At 46.6% G+C, this 19,353-nt stretch overlaps 1 protein-coding gene across 7 annotated transcripts in view; it reads right to left on the reverse strand.

Moving 5' to 3' along the window:
* The window catches only part of LARP1B (La ribonucleoprotein domain family member 1B), a 603,652-nt gene that overhangs the window by 522,800 nt on the left and 61,499 nt on the right, over positions 1–19,353 (reverse strand). The window lies entirely within an intron of this gene.

Genomic DNA, 19,353 nt, shown 5'->3' on the forward strand with positions numbered 1-19,353 from the left:
ATGGGGTGGGATGGTTAGTATTTTATTGTAAACTTGACAACCTTGATGACATTTATTTATTCATTTATTTGTTACATTTGTATCCCACATTTTCCCACCTATTTGCAGGCTCAATGTGGCTTACATTTTACCGTAAAGACGATCACCAATATCGGCATGAACAAATACAGAGTGATGTTGTACCACAGTAGAGTTCATTTGTGACAGACACAATGGGGAATCGTAAGGAGGAAGAGTTATGTCCTGCATGAGCTTTGGTTACGTTATGCTGCAGAGTTAAGACATTTATGCCTTTTTGAAAAGGTTAGTTTTTAGTAGTTTCTGGAAGTTTAGGTGGTCATATGTTGCTTTCACAACGTTTGGTAGTGCGTTCTATAGTTGTGTGCTTATATAAGAGAAGCTGGATGAATAGGTTGATTTGTATTTGAGGCCTCTGCTGCTTGGGTAGTGGAGATTTAGATATGTTCTTGTTCTGGTTGGTAGGTCTATGAAGTCTGTCATGTATGCCAGGGTTTTGATTGTCTTGTATTACTTGTTCCTTTTTGTCATGAATAAAAACGTTAAACATAAAAAGAGCAACACTTCTCAGTGGCATCTTTCCTGCAAGCCAACAAGATCCAGGCAACACCCTCTGGCAGACACAAATTCTAGGTTCTCAACATCCAGACAATGAAGGCCAGAAACTGGAGGTTGGGATAAAAGGAGAGACCCCTTATTCTGTGTGATGAGGGTCAGAAAACACTGCCGTCTCCACAGTTCTTTGGACGATAAACTGTTGGGGCCAGTAAGGAGCAACCAGAATCATAGTCCCATGGACTTGCTTGAGTTTCAACAAAGTGTTCTCCACTAGAGGTATGGGAGGATGGAACAGAACTGAGAGACTTTGTGATTGATGTGAGTGGGAAAGACATCCACCAAGGAGGTGCCCCACACTCAGAAGATTTCGCAGGCAATGACCATGTTTAGAGCCCACTCATGTGATTGCTTTACCCTGCTCAAGATGTCGGCCAGAGCCCATTGTGACATCTAAACAGCCTCCCGAAAGAGGGCATGACTTGGTGCCCTCTCTTCTTTGTGTAAAACATTGCAACCTGATTGTCCATTTGAACGAGTACAATTAGGTGAGGCAGTCAGTCTCTTAAAGCATTTAGAGCTTTCCAAATTGCTCGAAGCTCCAAGGGATTGACCTGAAGATGTTTCCTGGGCAAAGCACACCAAGTGTAGAGTCCATCAACATGAGCACCCCACCCCAAGCAAGATGTATCCATCGCCAGCAGTTTTTCCATAAGAACATAAGAGTAGCCATACTGGGTCATACCAATAGACCATCTAAGCCCAGTACCCTGCTTCCAACAGTGGCCAAATCAGATCACAAGTACCTGGCAGAAACCCAATTAGTAGCAACATTCCATGCTACCAAACCTAGGACAAGCAGTTGCTTCCCCATGTCTGTCTCAATAGCAAACTACAGAATTTTCCTCCAGGAACGTGTCCAAAACTTTATGCCCAGATACGCTAACCACCGTTACAACAATCCTCCGGCAAAAAGTTACAGAGATTAACTATTCGTCGAGTGAAAAAATATTTCCTTCTATTTGTTTTCTACATTTGGAACAAGCAAAAAAAAAAAAAAAAAAAAATATCTATTTACTTCTACTTGTTCTACACCACTCAGGATTTTGTAGACCTCCATCATATTTCCCCTCGTCCGTCTCTTTTCCAAACTGAAGAGCCCTAACCTCTTTAACCTTTCCTCATACGAGAGGAGTTCTATCCCCTATATCATTTTGGTCGCTCTTCTTTGAGCCTTTTCTAATCCCGCTATATCTTTCTTGAGATACGGTGATCAGAACTGAATGCAATACTCAAGGTGCGGTCGCACCATGGAGCTATACAGAGGCATTACAAGTATTTTCAGTCTTAATCATCATCCCTTTCCTAATAATTCCTAGCATCCTGTTTGGTTTTTGGCTGCCGCCACACACTGAGTATAAGATTTCAGCGTATTATCTACAACGACACCTAGATCTTTTTCTTGAGTGCTGACTCCCAAGGAGGACCCTAGCATCAGGTAACTATGATTCGGATTATTCTTTCCAATGTGCATCACCTTGCATTTGCTCACAATAAATTTCATCTGCCATTTGGATGCCCAGTCTTCCTGCAATATTTCACAGTCTGAACTTGTTTTAACAACTTTGAATATTTTTGTCCATCTGCAAATTTAATCACCTCACTTGTCAATCCGATTTTCATATCATTCATAAATGTTGGTCCCAGTGTCGATCCCTGCCGCACTCCACTGTTCACCCTTCTCCATTGAGAAAAATTACCATATAACCCTACCCTCTATTTTCTGTCCAATAACCAATTCCTAATCCACACCAGAACCTCACCTCCTATCCCATGACTCTCCAATTTTCTCAGGAGTCTCTCATGAGTAACTTTATCAAAAGCTTTCTGAAAATCTAGATACACTATATCAACCAGTTTACCTTTATCTACATGCTTATTCACACCTTCAAAGAAATGAAACAAATTGGTTAGGCAAGACTTCCCTTGGCTGAACCCATGCTGACTGTGTCCTATTAAACTATGAAACTATTAAACTATGTGTTCTGTAATTTTATTCTGTATAAATCAGTTTTGCCCGGTACCGATGTCAGCCTCACCAGTCTGTAATTTCCCGATCACCTAGAACCTTTTTTTAAAAAATCAGCGTCACATTGGCCACCCTCCAATCTTCAAGTACTACAGACGATTTTAATAGGTTACATATTACTAACAGATCAGCAAGTTCATGCTTGAGTTGAGTACCCTCAGATGTATGCCATCCGGTCCAGGTAATTTACTACTCTTTAATTTGTCAATTTGGCTCACTACATCGTCTAGGTTCACCAAGATTTCTTTCAGTTCCTTCGCATCATTACCCTTGAAAACCATTTCTGGTACAGACAGATCTCTTACATATTCATCCATAAAGACCGAAACAAAGAATTAATTCAGTTTCTCCACTATGGCCTTGTTCTCCTTCATGATCTAACGGTCCCACGGATTCCCTCGCAGGCTTTCTGCTTCTCATGTATCTGAAAAAGTTATTGAGAGTTTTAGCCTCTGCGGCAAGTTTCTTTTAGCCTTCTTTATTAACGCTTTGCATCTGACTTGCCAGTGCTTATATTGCTTCTTATTTTCGTCATTTGTGTCCTTTTTTCATTCTTTGACAGACAATCTTTTGGATATAACAGCCTCTTTTACGTCACCTTTTAACCAGGCTGGCTGTCTTTTTCTCTTCTTTCCACCTTTGCAAATATGTGGAATGCATCTGGTCTAGGACTCCAAGATGGTATTTTTGAATAACATCCATGCCTGATTTAGTGTCCTTAGCTAAGTAGCCAATCCTTAATAGTCGCCTTTTCGAAAATTAAAAGCCTTTATAGTAGCTTTCCTTTGCAGCTGAGAAATTTAGAATGGATGTCCCAGAGACAAATTGGTCAAATAGTCCAAAACAACAGGGAGTGAGCAAGCTCCGGGAACAAGTTCCCGGTGAAGCTAGAGTCCACTGAGCAGTTCTCACGTGAAGATGTATCATAGACATTATCATAAGTTCACAAATATTGCCATAGTGGGACAGACCGAAGGTCCATCAAGTCCAGGATTCTGTTTCCAAAAGTGGCCAATCCAGGTCACAAGTACCTGGCAAGATCCCAAGTCCATTTTAATAATGGTCTATGGACTTTTCCTTTAGGATGCCATCCAAACTGGTTTTAAACCCTGATAAGCTAACTGCTTTTACTACATTCTCTGGCAATGAATTCCAAAATTTAAATACACGTTTGAGTGAAGAAATATTTTCTCTGTTTTAACTTTACTACTTTGTAGCTTCATTGCTTGCCCCCTAGTCCTAGTATTTCTAGAAAGAGTAAACAAGTGGTTCACATCTACTTGTTCCACTCCACTTATTTTATAGACCTCTATCATATCTCCCTTCAGCCGCCTTTTCTTCAAGCTGAAGAGCCCTAGCTGCTTTAGCCTTTCCTCATAGGGAAGTCATCCTATCCCCGTTATCATTTTTGTCGCCCTTCTCTGTATATTTTCTAATTTCACTATATCTTTTTTGAGATGCAGTGACCAGAATTGAACAAAATGTTCGAGGTGCGGTCGCACCATGGAGCGATACAAGGGCATTATAACATCCTCATTTTTATTTTCCATTCCTTTAATACCCAACAATCTATTTGCTTTCTTAGCCGCTGCAGCACACTGAGCACGAGGTTTCAACATATCAACGATGTCACCTAGATCCCTTTCCTGGTCGGTGACGCCTAATGTGGAACCTTTTATTACATAACTATAATTCAGGCTCCTCTTTCCCACATGCATCACTTTGCACTTGTTCACATTAAATGTCATCTGCCATATAGATGCCCAGTCTCGTAAGGTCCTCTTGTAATTTTTCACAATCTTGCAATTTAAAAAATTTGAATAACTCTGTCATCAGCTAATTTAATTACCTCACTAGTTACTCCTATCTCTAGACCATTTATAAATGTTAAAAAGCAGCGGACCCAGCACAGACCCCTAGAAAACCCCACTATCTAGCCTTCTCCTTTGAGAATAATCTTTCAACCAGTTTTTAATCCACAATAGGACACTACCTCCTATCCCACGACTCTCCAATTTCTTCTGGAGTCTTTCATGAGGTACTTTGTCAAATGCCTTTTGAAAATCCAGATACTGGCTCACCTTTATCCACATGTTTGTTCACCCCTTCTAAGAAATGTAATAGATTGGTGAGGCAAGATTTCCCTTCACTAAACCCATGTTGGCTTTGTCTCATTAATCCATGCTTTTGAATATGCTGTCACGGTGGTGACTGTTTCCTTGTCTGTGCTCACCTCGCCCTCTGGTGGCCTGAACCGGTGGCTGCTATGAACTGTCACACGTTCCAGACTTCAGCCCAGTCCGGTCTGGATCTTCCAGGCTGCCAGACTTGCTTTTCTTGTTTGTGCCTAAACAGCACCCATAGCTGCCTTGTGATTCCTGCAACTGAACTTCAGCAGCTGATGGGCTTTATTAGCCACCTGGAAACTTCTGTGTTTGCCTTTGCATCGTCTAAGGTCCTTGGTATGTGGGTGTGCTCTGTACACTTCTGCCTAGTCCAGTTCTAGTCTGAGTTTCTTGCCTGGTTCTAGTTTGTTTGTGTGTAGTTAGCTTTGGTTTTATTGCTTAGTTCCTAGTCTTGTTTCTGGTCTGCATTTCCTTGTCTTGTGTCTGTGTTCCTTTTTAGTGGCTGCTTGGCAGCTTTCAGCCCTGACTCTCACCTGTCTGTGTTTCTGTCTAAGTGGCTGCCTGGCAGCTTTTAGTCCTGACTCTGTTGTGTGTTTCCTGTTGGTATCCAGTTCCTGCCCTGTCCTGTAAGTTCTGCCCGGCCGCCTGCACCCAGGGGCTCAACTCCTGGGGAACGGCGGTCAAGCCCAGGTGAAGTCTAGTTGTTCCTGCTCTGCCTGTCCCAGCTTGTTTGCCTCTGCTGCAACTCCAGTCCGGGGTTCCAGTCCTGTTCTGCCTTGCCTCTGGTTTGGGGGTGGTTTTGCCTGCCACTGCCGCTCCACGGCAGTGGTCCAAGGGCTCACAAACCCTGTGCTTCCGTGAGAAGCCTGACAGAATGCAAAGGCCATGAGCTCTGCAAGATCATCCTTTCAGCTGGGTTTTCTGCCCATGACTTTTTTCTCTGTTGACAATCCAGGGCTCAGCCCGGGTTCTGCTCCTAGTTCCAGTGTGGATTCCGGTCCCAACCCAGTTTCTGATCTTGATTGTTGGATGACACTCCAGAATTACCGCTATAAACTTTGTTCTGATCTAGCCTTGAAGAATACTCCTGAAACTGCAGCTGAGAGAAAGCGTCTCTGGAGGCTTGGTTTCTTTATAAACCCAGTTTCTGCTCTTGATCCTTCTATCACACTGAGTATCGCCGCAAACTTTCCTTGGATCCAACCCTTGGGATACTCCTGAAGCGGACGCTGAAAGAAGGCGTTGTGGAAGCCCCGAATTCAGGGCTCTTATGCAGGTTTTGTGGAGTCTTCCGGGTCCCGGTCCAGCTCCGGTTCAGAGTTCCACTTCTAGCCAAGCCTCTGATTCCAGCCAGAGTGACGCTGCCAGCCAAGCTTCTGACTCCAGGCCTGACTCCAGTCCCGATTCCAGTCCAAGGCCCAGTCCCAGCCAAGCTGCTGAGTCTATGCCGAGTTCCGGCTCCAGCCGAGATGCTGAGTCCACGCAGAGTTCCGTTTCCAGCCGAGATGCTGAGTTCGAGCCGAGTTCCAGCCCTGATGCTGAGTCCACGCCGAGTTCCAGTCAAGATGTTGAACCCATTCTGAGTTCCAGCTCCAGCCAAGAGGCGAGGTGCAGTCCTGATGCCAGTCCGAGGTCCAGTCTTGACTCCTGTTCAAGCTCCAGCCCAGCTACCCCTGGTCATGTTTTGAAGCTCCTCTGTAGGTTTCACCATTGTTACCCATGGAGACCTGAATTCCCTGTGGAAGTCGGGGGGGGGGGGGGGGCTTTGAGGGGGAGGTACTGTCACGGTGGTGACTGTTTCCTTGTATGTGCTCACCTCGCCCTCTGGTGGCCTGAACCGGTAGCTGCTATGAACTGTCACACGTTCCAGACTTCAGCCTAGTCCGGTCCGGATCTTCCAGGCTGCCAGACTTGCTTTTCTTGTTTGTGCCTGAACAGCACCCGTAGCTGCCTTGTGATTCCTGCAGCTGAACTTCAGCTACTGATGGGCTTTATTAGCCACCTGGAAACTTCTGTGTTTGCCTTTGCATCGTCTAAGGTCCTTGGTATGTGGGTGTGCTCTGTGCACTTCTGCCTAGTCCAGTTCTAGTTTGAGTTTCTTGCCTGGCTCTAGTTTGTTTGTGTGTAGTTAGCTTTGGTTTTATTGCTTAGTTCCTAGTCTTGTTTCTGGTCTGCATTTCCTTGTCTTGAGTCTGTGCTCCTTTTTAGTGGCTGCCTGGCAGCTTTCAGTCCTGACTCTGTCGTGTGTTTCCTGTTGGCATCCAGTTCCTGCCCTGTCCCTTAAGTCCTGCCGGCCGCCTGCACTCAGGGGCTCAACTCCTGGGGAACGGTGGTCAAGCGCAGGTGAAGTCTAGCTGTTTCTGGTCTGCCTGTCCCAGCTTGTTTGCCTCTGCTGCAACTCCAGTCAGGGGTTCCAGTCCTGTTCTGCCTTGCCTCTGGTTTAGGGGGTGGTTTTGCCTGCCACTGCCGTCCAAGGGCTCACAAACCCTGTGCTTCTGTGAGAAGCCTGACACATGCGCTGTAATTTTGTTCTTTATAGAACTCTCTACCATTTTGCCCGGCACCGACATCAGGCTCACCAGTCCCAGATCTCCTCTGGAACCTTTTTTAAAATTCGTCACTACATTGGCCACCCTCCAATCTTCCAGAACCATGCTTGATTTTAAAGATAAATTACATATTACTAACAATAGTTCCACAAGTTCATTTTTCAATTCTATTAGTACTTGGGGACTGTGGACACCAAGGAGGGCATTTTCAAAAGGGACGTCCAAGTTGCGATTTGGACGTCCTTGCAAAACGGCAAATCCAGGGGCGGGGAAACCCGTATTTTCAAAACAAGATGGATGTCCATCTTTAGTTTTGAAAATACCGTCAGGGACGTCCAAATCCTTAAATTTGGTTGTCCTTAGAGATGGACGTCCTTAGACATGGACATTTCTGACTTTCAGCGATTTTTGAAACCAAAGACGTCCATTTATTTATTTATTTATTTTATTGCCTTTGTATCCCACATTTTCCCACCTTTTTGTGGGCTCAGTGTGGCTTACAATAAGATATGAATAATAGAAATACATTTGTTACAACTTGGTTATGGAATACATTGTGCAGAGTTGTGTGAGACATTCGAATATCATTAGGAATATAACAATGGGACATCAACATAGAAACATTGGAAGGAGACAGTGGGACAATGGATTACGGGATGAGGGATCGGAAGTGGATGTATGTTGCATTGATGAACAGTGAGTATGGACTCTATGTGTTTTGGTTCTTTCCGTAAGTTTGTTCAAACAGGTGAGTCTTCAGTAGTTTTCGGAAGGAAGCTTGTTCGTTGATCATTCTTAGGTTGCGCGGTAGTGTATTCCAAGCCTGCGTGCTCATGTGGGAAAAGGTTGACGCGTCCTAATGCAAGTCATTTGGGCGTGGGAGGAGCCAGCATTTGTAGTGCACTGGTCCCCCTGACATGCAAGGACACCAACCGGGCACTCTAGGGGGCACTGCAATGGACATAAATTGCTCCCAGGTACATAGCTCTCTTACCTTGTGTGCTAAGTCCCCCAAAACCCACTACCCACAACTGTACACCACTACCATAGCCCTTATGGGTGAAGGGGGGGCACCTAGATGTGGGTACAGTGGGTTTCTGGTGGGTTTTGGAGGGCTCGCTGTTTCCTCCACAAATGTAACATGTTAAGGGGGGTATGGGCCTGGATCTGCCTGTCTGAAGTGCACTGCAGTACCCACTAAAACTGCTCCAGGGACCTGCATGCACTGTCATGGACCAGAGTATGACATCTGAGGCTGGCACATCATATTTTTAAAGATGGGTTTTTGAGGGTGGGAGGGGGTTAATGACCACTGGGGGAGTAACGGGAGGTCATCCCCGATTCCTCTCCAGTGGTCATCTGGTCATTTCAAGCACCTTTTTGTGCCTTAGTCATAATAAAAACACGTCCGGGTGAAAACATCCAAGTGTTCATCAGGGACGTCCTTGGTTTTTCTGATTATGGGTCAAGGATGTCCAAGTGTTAGGCACGCCCGCCTTTGCTACACCTCCAACATGCCCCCTTGAACTTTAGCCGTCCTTGTGACGGAGTGCAGTTGGGGACGTCCTAAATCGGGTTTCAATTATACCAATTTGGACGTCCCTGGGAGAAGGACGTCCATCTTCCGATTTATGTTGAACGATGGACGTCCTTCTCTTTCGAAAATGAGCCCATAAGTGTCCCAAAAACCACAACATCTGCCGAGCCATGACCTACTGAAAAGCTCAAAACCAAGAAGCCAGTCCAACTAGAAAGTCCGCTCTCGGACACAGGAGGAAAGAAAAGCTCGAACCTTCTGTATGTTGAGCAGGGCTCCAATGAACTCCAATTGCTGGGCAGGGTGTAGATGGGACTTGGGGTAGTTTAAAACGAAACCTAGTAGCTCAATAACCTGAATAATCCTTTGCATGGACTCCTGAGCACAGTCCTCCAACGTGCTCTTCACTAGCCAATCGTCGAAATAAGGGAACACAGACTTCAGTCTGTGTAGCAACAATGCAACTACCACTAGACATTTGGTAAATAACCTGGGAGCTGACAGGCAGCCAAATGGCAACACACAGTACTGAAAGTACTGTGCTCCCAATGAAATCATAGATACTTCCAGTGGGTTGGAAGTATCGGGATGTGCGTATCTGATTCTTTTAAATCCAGACAGCACAGCCAATTGTTTTCCTGAACCATTTGGAGGATGCCCTGGCAAGCCTGAATTTCTTTAACCAGGAATTTGTTCAGGGCCCATTTTCTTTTGCATGAGGAAGTACCTGGAATAGAATCTCCGCCCTTCCTCCCCTGGTGGAACGGGTTTGATCGCGTGGGCCTTCAGAATGGTTGAGGGTTCCTCTGCAAGTACCTGCTTGTGCTGAGAGCTGAAGGAATGAGCTCTGTGTGGATAATTTGGAGGTTTCTGATGCCAACTAAGGGCTTATCCTAGACGGGCTAACTGAAGAACTCTGCAGTTGGAGGTTACAAGGAGCCACCTTTTGGGAAATTCAGCCTCCCCCGACCGGCAAGTCATCAGAGACAGACACTGGGACAGCAGCTATGCTCGATTAGAGTAATCAAAAACTCGTTCCTTGCTTTAACTGGGGAGCAGCAGGAGCCTTAGGCGCACACTGTTGACATGAATGAGCGCGCTGTGGTTGAGCCTGAGAAAGCGGGAAGAGGTGGTGATGTACTTACACCTCTGTAACAGGTACCTCTTCTCGACTTGCCAAAAGTCCTCCTAGAGGAGGAGGAGACAGGAACAGAAGGTGCACTGCAGGAGAGAGAAGAGATGGTATCGTTGTTTCTTGATTTAGTTAGCGACCTTCTCAACCTTCTCTCCAAAAAGATTATGCCCCCGGCACGGGGCATACGCCAATCTCTACTGAATCACCATTTCCAAGTAAGAGACACACAGCCATGAGAGTCGGCACATCGCTATACTTTGGGCAGAGATTATGGATGGTACATCAAAAGTGTCATAGGTACCCCTGGCCAAGAACTTACAACTCACCTCCTGCCGCTTGACCAACAAGTGAAGCGACTTGGCCTCCTCCAGAGGGAGAGAGTCAGCCAAATCCAGCATCTTGCACGCAGAGATCTGCAAATAGACGCTTATGAAGAGCTTGTATGATTGTACACTTGACAGGAGCATACAGGCCTGAAACATCTTCCTCTGAAAAAAGTCCAAGGTTCTAACTTCTCTACCGGGGGGGGGGGGGGGGGGGGGCGCAAAAGCATATTCCTTAGAACTCGGCCCTTTTGAGGGTGGATTCAACCACAAGGGAGTGATGAGGCAACTTAAGCTTATCAAACTCAGGGGTCCTATGAAGCCAGTACATGATATCGATCTTCTTAGGCAGTAGGGGACAGAGGGAACGCCCAGTTCTGCATGAGTACATCCTGCAGGATCTCGTGCAGTGGTGCAGTCACAGCCTCTCTAGATGACTTGTAGTCCAGGACCCTTGAGCATCTTGGCCCTGGGCTTGTCCTCCACTTCCAAAGAAAATGTAAAGGCAGCCACCATTTCCTTGACAAAAGAGTGAAAGAAAAGGCTCTCAGGAGGAGACTTTCTCCTTTCCTGTGGAGGGAAGAGGTCAGAGGGGAAGCCATAGGACTCATCTACCGAGAAGTACTGTGGATCCTCCTCCAACTCCCATGAGTGCTCCTCATCAGTGTCAGTCAAAAGCTCCTCACGGGAGGGCTAAGACCAAGCCTGCCTCAACGTAGAGGAACGATATCCTCGAGAGGGGCATCTAGGAGTTTGCTCCTGCCTCGACTCTGGCAAAGCTTACTCCACTAAAGTTGAGGGGGTACCAGCTTGGGTGGCAGTGAATACAGGGGCCGCATGCAGGTTGAGGGCCAAGCAGAGTCACAACGGGAGGCGCATGGTAGGCGCACTCTGCTGCAAGAAGCCAGCCAGCAACTCAGGGAGAAAGGCCCAGATGCGCTCATTGAGAGCCGATACTGGGAAAGGCAGTGGCATCAGCTCAGATAGGCTGCAGGGGTCAAGACTGTAAACTGGTCCTGGCTGCTTGGAGACCTGTACACCAGCGGCTCTTGTATGAAGGGGGAGCAATCCTCTCAGCACCTTTGCTTCTCGGGTGCCAAATCCCTCAGTGCCCCTAAGATCCAGGCATAGCTACTCGATGCCGATGCTCCTTGGCCTTCGCCTGAAGCCAGTCATTGAGGCTCCTTAATGCAGACTAGGACAACGTTGAATCCTCAAGTCGCCTTGGTGTCTATCAGATGCAGGTTGGTCCCAGGGGCCCTGCACAGGAGTCTGCTTCGAGGGAGGTGAAGACCCACTCGATGCACAACTGCTCCCAGTGTCTACAGGTCTAGCAGCCATATGTACCGATGCACCTGATGCAGTACCTGACATCGATGACGCCGCCAAGGATTCAGACCAGGCTACAAATATTTGCTCCCACCGAGCCTCTCTCACCAACGGGGTCCTCTTTGTCACACGAAGACTGTGATCAGGACCTAGGCACTGAGACAGACAGTCTGATTGCACCGGGTACAGCACTTGAATCCACTGAGAACTTGAGCGGACATGGAAGGAAAAACCTCCGTAGCCAAATCAAACAAAGCGATGGTGTCACAAAAAGGGGTAAGGCATCAGAGAAAAAGAACAGGAGAACCCAGCCAAAATCAAGGCCTAAAAGCTGCCTAGACACGGAAAACAAAGGAAACTTAGAAGTGGGAAAAAGAGAAAACTAAACCAGTAAGGGAAGGAGAAAAAGGGTAACTTGAACATGGGAACACAAAACACTGCGAAAAAAAAAATCATTGCAAAGGTACTGAAAAAAAGCTCTTTTGGACCGAGCTGTGAAGAGAAGCAGAAAAATGCAACCAATCCTCAACGCGGAAAAAAACAAACCTATGGTAACTGTGTTGTCATGGCGGGAGGGAAGGAGCTTACATTATTGCGGTGGAGCATGTCTGGCGCTCCACACAGCTTTTTACAGCTTGTCATAACCTCCAGACCGGGCAATGCAGAATCACATTACCCAAGAGTGAGAATATAAGTTCTGCTTGTCCTCGGAAAAATAAATTTGAAACTATGCAATTCGCTAGTTACCAGGCTTACAGGAAAGATGAATTTTTGTAACTAAGTAGATAATGAACATGGTGGAAATAATGGGCCAGAGGATAGTGCTGGAAAAGATTATGCAGGACTGCTTGTCCAAACCGCCTATCCCGCCCGGAATACTGCTCCAGATAGTAGTGAATAGTGAAGGTGTGACCAAAAAGACCACGTAGACGCTCTACAAAATGTCTTGAATACAGGCAGAATGGAAATGGGCTACCGAGGCCACCACATCTCTCACATTATGAGCAGTGACTCGGCCATGGAGGGTCAGCCCAGCCCAAGTACACGTATAGGAGATACAGGGGCCTATTTTCAAAGCACCTAGACTTAAAAGGTTTCACAGTAACCTATGGAACTTTGTAAGTCTAAGTGCTTTGAAAATGAGCCCCACAGTCAGCCAACCAAATAGAGATTGTATACTTGGTGATAGGAATTCCCAACCCGTTAGGATCAAAGTATACAAAAAGTTGGGAGGATTTGAGATGAGATTTTGTTTGTTCTAGATACTATGCTAGAGAATGTTTGCAGTCTAAGGTATGCAGTGCTGCTTCTCCAGGATGAGAAATGCGTTTTAGGAAAGAAGATAGGTAGTACAATGGGCTGATTGAGATGGAACTCCAAAACCACCTTTGGGAGGAATTTTGGGTGGGATCAGAATACAACCCTGTTGTGGTAAAACCTGGTGTTAGGTGAATGCCACAAGGGCTTGAAGCTCACTGACTTCTGGCAAAAGAGCTATTAAGAACAGTACTTTATACATGAGGAACAGGAACAAAGTGGTTTAAACGGAGGTTTCATAAGAGCAGCGAGGACGACATTGAGAGCCCATGCTACAAGAGGTGGTTTGGTGTGAAATAAACCCTTCATGAATCTATCAACGGATGTACTAAAATTGGTTTATCATCAATTTTCATATGAAAAGCACCGATGACATTCAAATGTACTCTGACTTAGTTCTGAGTCCAGAATTTTGAAAAATGGGATGAATTACTCCAAAAGGATAGGTAGAGAGCAAGTAGTAGGGTCGAGCGACCTACAGTATGTTGCACACCAGAGAGAATAATTTCTACTTTAAACGGTAACGTTTTCTTGTTTTTCTGCAGGAAAGAAGTATTCTAGAGTTTTTGTGAGAAAGGTTCAATGATCGCAGATCTATGTCACCAGGTACCAAGCTGTCGGAGCCAGAGAGCGAGGGTCTGGATGAAAGAGGAATCCCTTGTTCTGTGCTGAATGGTTCCCTGGATAACAACTCTAGGAGAAAAGGGAACCAGATTTGACAAAGGCCAGTAGAGAGTAATTAGAAATAATGGTCCCTTGGTCACGGCTCATTTTGAATTTTCCCTATGAGAGGCAGTGGGGGGAAAAGCATATGGGAGATTTGTCCCCCAGTGGAGAATGACATCTGGGGCTATGTGGTTGGAAGCACAGTCTGGGGCAGAAGCGGGGAAGCTTCTTGTTCTAAGGAACAACAAAGAGGTCTATCGCTGGGGTTCCCTACTGCTGGAGTATTTAACAAACGACCGAGGAGCTGAGAGACCATGCGCGAGGCTGACTCTGAGTTTGACTGCTGCGACATTCTGTTTTCTGGCTAGATAACCAGCTCTTATAAAAGATGTTTTGAGAAGCCACCCAAGTCCAGATTTGGATTTCTTCGTGTCAGAAGAGATAAGATCCGGTTCCTCCCTGTCTGTTCAAATAATACATTACTACTTGATTGTCTATACAAACTAGTATAACCTGATTAAGAACTCTGGAAAGTTTTGAGAGGATTCCAAACAGCTTGTAATTCGAGATGATATCACGATGTTGCTGTTGTGAAGACCAAGAACCCTATGTATCGAGACCGCCAAGGTAAGCTCCTCAGCCCGTCATGGGAGTACAGTGAGAACCTTGTGATGTGGAAGGGGATGGAATGGAAGACCTCAGGTCAGACTGATGGATACCATCCACCACAGTAGAGAGTGGCGGAGCTATGGAGTTATTTGGAGTCAAGCAGATAGAAATCCCGTGACGTGAGACCATTGAGAGAGTATCCAATGAAGAATTTGAAAGTGAAGTCGAGCCAAGGCGGCGGAGCATTTGATGAACAGATATAGAAGTCAACTGGGATACCAGAGTGGTGAGATGCAGTATATTGTTAGCCCTTGGCTGAGGAAGGAATGCCCAACCTTAAGTTGTTTAGAAAAGTGCCCCTACGTCTGTACTGGCTGATTTGGGGTACTTGATGACAAATCCAGAAATTCTAGGAGTCGTATTGTACAACGAATAGAAGTGCTGCAGACTGAGAGGCTGCTTTGACTGGCCAGTCAACCAGGTCTGGGAAGACCTGGATGTCCCACCTGTGAAGCACTGCAGCTACTACTAGACACTTCATGAAGACTCGAGGAGCAGAGGCCAAGTCAAATGGTAAGACCTTGCACTGATAGTACAGAGCTCCACAGAGGAAGCCGAGGAATTTTCTGTGTCAGGGAGAATAGATATATGGCTATATGCATCCTTGAGGTCTAGAGAGCAAAACCAAATTGTTCATTTGTATCATAGGAAGTAGTGACCCCAGTGATACCATGTAAAACTTTTCTTTTGAGGTGAAATTTGTTCAGGTCTTGTAGATCGAGTACATACTCCTCCTGTCTTTTTTGGAAAGAGAAAATATCTGAAGTAGAACCTCGACCCTTGTACAACGGAAGAACTGGTTCTATTGAATTCTGCTAGATGAGGGCCAAGAGCTCATCTCTCAAAGTAAACTCATTTTGAGTTGAAACAAGACTCTTGGTGGATGATCAGGGGAGTCTGTTTTGTCAACAAAGTGGGTAGCCGTGTTGAATGGTTATGTAGGACCCATCAGTTGGAGGTTGAGAGGCCATCTCTGTTGGAAGAAAAAAAAGTCTCCCTCCGACAGTTAGGTCATTTGGAACGGACAACTATATGGTGTCAATGCTCTCTAGAAAGGAGTCAAAAATTAGGTTGTTTAGACAGAGGGCGTTTGGGAATTTTGTCCTTGCTGCTGTCTTGGACACTAGTGTTGGGGAATAGTCCATTTATATGCAGGTGGTGTAGGGTGCGATGCTTAGATATATATATATTTTTTTTTTTGTTACATTTGTACCCCGCGCTTTCCCACTCATGACAGGCTCAATGCGGCTTCTCCGAAATCTGAAGCAGCATAAGAAGTTCGAGGCCTAGATAGAGTCATCTTATCTGTGTTTAATTAGGTCAGCCACTTCCTCAACTTTGTCACCAGACAAGTCTTCTCCATGACAAGGGACATCTGCTGGCTAGTCCTGTACAGCAGATTCAAGTTTGAAGACTAAGTCAGGACAAATCAGCACATTGCTATTGCTAAGACTGAGATACATCAAGAGAGATCAAAGGCCTGCATTGTAAGATATTTACGACAGTCTAGAAGTTTTCTGTGAAGTTTTTAGTAATTCCTCGTCAAACAGAAGAAATTCTGCAAGGCATAGAGTACTCTGTATTAGAGATAAGTAAATGGTGGAATAAAGTTGATAATCCAAAATTCAATTGGTTAGCATTTATGCGTGAAACGTTTTTATGTCAAGAGTCTAATGTTCTCGCTTCTCTGCCTGGAGGAGCAGAAGCATGAGATCTAGCTCTGCAAGTGCGTTTTAAAGAGGACTCTACCATTAAAGAATGATGGGGTAGTTACGTTTCTTCAAAGCCTGCTCATTTTGGTATTCTATACATTGTGTCAATTTTCTTTGGGTTTGTCATCAATTATCCCAGGTTCCACTTACACACAGTTTGTCAACTGAAGAAGGATGCCCATCCTGAACTTTTGAGTAGGAATTTGTTCACGTTCCTTAGCTCTAGGGTGGGCCAGTATCACAGTTTTTTTGGTCACAAATAAGTACTTGGAATAGAATCCCTTCATTTCTTCCCCTTGTAGCATGGGCTTCACTGCTCAAGCCCGTAGAAAGGCATAAAGTTCCTCTTCAAGTACCTGCTTGTGCAGAGAGCTGATGAGCAACGCTCTCTGTGGGCAATCTGAAGGTCTCTGATGCCAATTCAATGCCTGTGACGGACTATTTAAAGAACCACTGGTCAGAGGTTATAAGGGGCCATCTGTGTTGGTAAAAAATGAACCTCCCTCCAACCGGAAGGTCATCTGGGACAGATTCTTTTTGAACGGCTATGCTCTGCAGCAGCCAGTCAAAAGCCTATGCCTTTTCATCTGTGCATCCCTAAGAATCTTGTGAAGACAAACCTTCAAATTATCTCTCAGAAACTCATAGTCCAGAACCCTCTTCAACTCAGCTCTGGGCTCATCCTCAGTTCCAACTTAAATGGGATGGTGGCTGCCATCTCCTGCAGAAAACTAACAAACAAGAAACCATCTGGAGGGGATATACACCTCTCCTGTGGTGGTGATGGGGGGGGGGGGGTGGGGGGGGGGAGGGGGGGGGGGGGGGGGGGGGGGGGGGGGGGGGGGGGTCTGAAGGTGAACACAAGGACCTCTCCTCCGAGAAGTTCCCTGGCTCCTCCATGGACACCCTGGAACCATCAGGCACAGAATCAGCGAAGTACTTACAGAGTCTCTTTCCTTACCTGCATCAGTCTGCTGGCATGGCCAGGCCCCACACATGGGCGCTGAGGTGCAGCCTCTCTCCTGCCCTCAGAAGCAGCTTCCCCCCCCCCCCCCCCCCCCAATGGGCTGGAGAGGATGACTGCTTTGGACAATGTTGACTCCACCATCAGACTTCTACCATCGACAACCGTCCAAAAGGCAAGGCATGGAACTCCAGAATGGACCAAATGCATTGAGAGATGGCACAGGTGCCCTCGATACCTCAGTGCCACGTGGTCCCAAGAGGCAGCCCTCCCCCACTAAACTCCTCTCAGAGGATGGCCTGGTTGTGTTTGAGGGCCGGAATCTGTAAAGGCAGGTGGAGGGAGGAGCACCAGTGTGACCACCACCTATGACGGTATCAATGTCATATCGAGAGCAGAGTCATGGCCTCAGAGAGACTGAGGAGCTGGCACCGCTACCATGAAGGGGAAGCAGTCCTCATGGTGCGGATGCTTCTCAGGTGCCAATGATCCCAACGACCCGGAGCTCTTGTCACTGTGCATCAAAGAGGACTGATGCCTCTGACTTCACTCAGTGCTTGGCATTGGGGTCCTTCAATGCTGAAGAGGCCAATGCCAAATCTATGTGCTTCCTCGTTGCTGGGTCTGAGTGAACTTGATCCATGGCCTACTAGTGCTCGGCATTGAGGAAGGCAGAGACCTCCTCGATGCCAGAGCATTGCCGGTGTCCAGTGTAGCTCCAGAGGTCATCGGGACCGATGCTCTCGATGCTGATGTGGAGGAATTGGACTTTGAACTTCACCCTGAAGGTTACCGAAGACAACTTATAGATGGGTTGGAAAACGACTCTAGTCCCTAAAACATGACCTAGCCCCAGAAGACCTTAATGAACACACCTGGTCTTCTGGAAATCTGAGTCTGGATTCTCCCAAATCCTTGACCAACTTCTCCAGATCTTTGCCAAACAAGAGCCTTTCCCTAACAGGAAGCTTGTTGGGGTGACTCTTAGACACTACATCCGCTGACCAATTCTGTAGCCACAGTTAGAGCCAGAGTGCAGGCTGAAAACCTAATAAAGTCAAAAGAACATCTGCTAAATATGCTGCCCCCAACTCAAGCCTCACTGCCTCAGAAGTTGCTGGATCAAAGTTTAGCAGGGCTCTTGTTGCATAGCCTCCACAACCAACCACCTGAACTTCAAGCACAGTGGAGCTAAAGGCCTGCTTCAGCAGCTGCTCCACTTTCCTGTCATGAGGCTCCTTCAACACTACCCCTCCTCCTAAGGGAATGGAAGTCATTTCTGTTACCACCAAGACTAAGGCTTCCACTTTGGGGGAAGGCCAAAAACTTGTCCAAGTCTTCGTATGAGTGAGGGTATAGCTGCCCCATAACTTTAGAGCCCAAGTGCTGACTTGGGTGCTTCCCATTCCATGGAAGACTATCAGAGATAGGGCCTTATGAAGGAGAAAGGCTTTTGAGGGGACATGTATGCTCTCCAGGATAGGGTCTCCTTCAGAGACTTCTAGAGGGGCCAAGCCAGGGATATGGAAGGCCCAGACAACCTGACCAGTAAGTGTCAGCAGCTCCACCTTGCTAAGTAACCTAATCATGGGAAGTCATCTCCTCCTTTTTCTGGAGACAATTCACCAGACTCAGGTGAACACTACCTGGAAAACTGACTCTTGATCCTCCAGGGTCCCGTCATTATTCTCACAAGAGCAGCTTGGGGGGTGGGGGGGGGGGGGGGGACTTAGCTCTTGTGTGCCCAGCACAACAGCTGCGGAGGGTTCTGGCTCACTTGTGGCACTTGAGACCCAGAAAAGCCAAGGATGGGCATGTTCACAGTTAGCCAAGTGACTGAGTAGCATCTAGGCTCCACTAAGACCTCTGGAGCCCTTCCAATGCTGCCTTAATCCCCCAGGTAGAAGATGCTGTGAAACCTGCACCCCTCCCTCAAAACAGACGAGACCAACCCCTGCCCTGTAGACAGCACAGAAGTCATGTGGGCCAGCAATAAACTAGCCACCATTTCCACCCAGAATGGCTCCTCAACTATTGTGCAACTCACATAATCCTTGTGGCAAGGGAAATGCAGCTTGTTCTACCACTGCTGCCTGTGGCTTCTCAGAGCCGCTACAAGGTGAACTAACCACCCTTGTCACATCAGGAGCAAATTAAGCCAGTTGCAGATCATAGGCGCTAGCTCCCGCACCCCTGAGCCGTCTAGACTGTGGAATCACCCACCTGAGCCCTCTGTTGTTCCCCTGTGCTGCCTGTGACCCACTACTGAACAGTGCTGGCCTGCTAAAAACCCAAAAGGCTCAACTAGAGAGCACTGGGGGTGGGGAAGAGGAGACACCACCTCACACCACAAGTTGAGGCTCC

Source organism: Microcaecilia unicolor, chromosome 2, assembly GCF_901765095.1.
Source record: "Microcaecilia unicolor chromosome 2, aMicUni1.1, whole genome shotgun sequence".
NCBI lineage: Eukaryota > Metazoa > Chordata > Amphibia > Gymnophiona > Siphonopidae > Microcaecilia > Microcaecilia unicolor.